The sequence below is a fragment of the Mastomys coucha genome, unplaced genomic scaffold (assembly GCF_008632895.1).
Source record: "Mastomys coucha isolate ucsf_1 unplaced genomic scaffold, UCSF_Mcou_1 pScaffold16, whole genome shotgun sequence".
Taxonomy (NCBI): domain Eukaryota; kingdom Metazoa; phylum Chordata; class Mammalia; order Rodentia; family Muridae; genus Mastomys; species Mastomys coucha.
Genome location: NW_022196898.1, coordinates 94,251,991 through 94,255,290, shown reverse-complemented (window position 1 = coordinate 94,255,290; position 3,300 = coordinate 94,251,991). Strand labels below are relative to the sequence as shown.

The following is a 3,300-nucleotide window of genomic DNA, read 5'->3' as shown; positions in this document are numbered from 1 at the left end:
AGGGCTCTCCAGATCAATTGGTCCAGTGCTTCAGAAGCGATGGACTAAATGGCTGTGTTCTCGTGGGCCATCAAATACTCTGCCAGGACTTGGAAATAAACACCATCTGTACATTAGCAACCTGACACCGGAGACATCAACAAGAGTCGCATATCTTAAGAGATAATCCATAAATCATAAATGAAAGCAGGCCAAGGGACCTGCCAGAGGAGAAGGAAGGACCTGGTGCCCACTATGGTGCCCACTATTTTTGCAGAAGGAGCATACAAAGTCAGTATGATTGCTGACTCCGATGGGCAGGGCATCAATTAACAAACCCGCTTCCCACTGCTCACGACTCCTTCTTCCTGTAACGCAGACATGTTTTATTTAAGAAGTGAAGCAAGCCCTTGAGAGTGCCTGTTCCTGTGCTAAGCACTTACTGGATGACCTCAAGCCTTCTCTCTAGCTTAGCTCTTAACCTATAAACCGTCGCCTGCTATGCCAAGTCCCAAAGCAACAGCGACAAGCCAAATAGCATCACTGTAGTCTCCGCTTATTTATCACCCCGCTGTGCATGATTCAGTCTCGCACCCCATAAACTAGACCACTTTTCTTCCTTTGAATGTTACCCAAAGACTAAATAGCGATTTCCAGATTGTTTACTGTGATGCTAATTGATTCTCCCAAGACTCAAGCATTCAGCCTGTATCTCCTCCACCCAAAAGCAAGTTGGGTATCTCTGCCTCGGGCCCAGCCCTCCGATAGAACGTTGTCCAAATATACATTTTCTGCTAGATGCTAAGGAAGTGAACATTTTCTCACAGGATCGCTCTCATGTGTGCAGGGCAATGTGTAGAAAGTTTACAGGTTGCTGCAGCTAGTGTTTGAGATTCCTCCTTTGAAAATTAATATTATACTTAATATCTAATAGTGTATAAGTGGACCAAATACTTACTGATACAGTAGATGGTCCATGGATGTTAGAGTGAGGGAGACCCAGATTCAAATTCTTGTTCTATGACCTTGAGATTGTAATTTAAGATCTCTGTCTCTCACTTTCCAGAACTGGCTCTGAGTTAATGTGATAATGTAACTCGATTGCACACACACACACACACACACACACACACACACACATACACACATGCCTAATATATGATAGCATTCATAATGCCTATACATCTTTTCTTTTCTTTTTTTTTTTTTTTTTTTTTTTGAATCAGTCGTCAAACCAATGCTAAATATAAGACATTCTACGAAAGAAATAATTCAGTCTGGGGGATGTTTTGATATCAGATAACGTGGATGTCTAGTGGGATGAGAAGCGGAGAAAAGGGGATGTGTGGGAAAAGAAATCTCACTGACACACTTTCAAGAATACACACACATGTTCTGCTCAAGGAGGTTGGCTGGGGACAGAATATCGTGACAGATCAACCCAGTAGGGTACTGGAAAGCTCTGCCCTCTTCACGCTGCCAGAGCAAGTCTAGAAACTGAAGTGGGACCCCACAAATAATCCAGTCCAGTCCCCTCCTCCTTCTGCCCAAACCACTGAGCACCAATGATGCTGAATCATGAGCCTGGCAGCGGCCGCCCTCCTCACAGCTTCCACCCTGGCACGTCTCCAGGACAGGGACTGGAGGGAACGGGTGCAGCGACCTGGGGTGTGGAACAGAGGGGCGGAGGCAAGGGCAGGTACTCACGGCTGAGGCACCTCTCTGGCTGGATCCAGTGGCCGGTCCCTCGGTGACCCACACTCCCCACCAGCGGCCTGGCGGCTCCCTGGTCGGCCCACCCCGCGGGTCGTCCTGGTATCACCTCAGCTCGCCCACTGCCCGGGGCAGCCGCGGTTCGGAGCTCAGAAGCTCGACCCGACCAGGAGCAGCTGGAGCAGCTGTCGTGCCCAAGGGGGTGGTAGCTACCGATGGGCCAGACCATTTGCCCAATGCGCCCAGGGGTGCGCATCGTGCACGGCGGCACAAACACCAGAACCTCAGGAGCTCTGGAGACGGGCAGGAGAAACCATGGAAAAGGAGGGACCTCTGCCCGCAGCTCGTCCTGAGAGATAGGGACCTCCTGGACCCGTGGCTTCTCGTCTAGGTTTGCAGAAGAATGAGCTGGGCTTTCCAGAGCACCCCTCGCCCCGCCTTATTCTTGGTCCCGCTCAGGGAGCGTTCAGAACGCCTTTAACAGAGGACCTAGCAACGCTAGCTCCAGGGTGCCATCCCCTCCTAAGGGGATGCTAAGGGAGCTGGCTTGACAACTATCTGGGCCACCTCCTTCTTCATCTTGTGACCTAGACCACTAGGTCCCAAGTCCATGCATCAGCTTATCACAGACAGGTGCCTAAGATCTCGCAAAGGGGCTCTTCTGGTCTTTTATTAGCTATATTTAGCTAATAATAAGAGGGTATCAAAAGTCAACCTGAAAGTTAGATAGTAAGATTAAGTGAGCGCCCTCCCATCAGGATGCCTGAGGAGCTTAGAGCCCGCTGACAAAATTTCAACACAGAAGTTGGAAAATGTAGATTGAAGGGGTGTACTCTTTGGATAGAGTTATGAAAAAGTCCAGAAGAAATTCAAGAATAGTTGTGGTTTCTTGTTCATGAGTTCAGTGATTACTGTCTTCTTAGTAACTCGGAAATAATCGTGATCTTACATGAAATGAACCTCACAGGACTGGGAAAAGTGCATAAGCATGAAATTTCTTTGACTTCTATCGTTCCTGCCCCTGTCCCAGCCAGACTCACACCTGTTTCTAGAACAGTGGTTAACAACCAACTGTATATCGCTCCATCTAGAAGGAAATTGGCAGTGACCTATAAAATGTGACTAGGGTGTGCTATTTAGTGTACCCCAGATAAAATGAAATTTCACAACTAAAAGTTACTGTTTCTTGAATAAAGTGGCTCTTTGAATAAGCCAACATAAATTGAGCATTTACATGAACATTACAGTGGAAATATTTTCAATTCTAGCCTTCACTTGCTACTTTATTCCTATTGAGATCAGTGGAAATGTTCCTGGTTTTTAGATGGGGTTTTAAGTGATGGAGAACAGACGCTGACATCCGGACTTAATATTGGGGGTGGGGGAGGAATACACTGTAAGCCTTAACGTAGCTATCACTGGGACCTGGGTGTGAGTTTGACTTTTGTGAAACTGGGTTTTATGATGGACATACCCTAATGTAGCAAAAGGGACTAAAAAGGGGTGAATAGACTTTTCCTATAAGAGTTGGAACATCAAGTCAGAAGCTCAATGGAGCATTCCGAGAGGGCGAGAGGATTATGCTGTCAGTCTTATACTATCACCACT

General features: G+C 47.1%; 1 protein-coding gene across 8 annotated transcripts in view; it reads right to left on the bottom strand.

The window, feature by feature from the left end:
- Ttll7 (tubulin tyrosine ligase like 7) overlaps positions 1–1,909 on the bottom strand; it is a 136,221-nt gene extending 134,312 nt beyond the window's left edge. For 7 of the 8 annotated variants that reach the window (XR_004119896.1, XM_031375789.1, XM_031375787.1 and 4 more), the window contains exon 1: positions 1,687–1,909. The gene's annotated coding sequence lies outside the window, so the exon portion shown is untranslated. The remainder of the gene's footprint in view (positions 1–1,686) is intronic. The other variant, XM_031375788.1, reaches the window with a different exon arrangement.
- Positions 1,910–3,300: the final 1,391 nt, after the last annotated feature.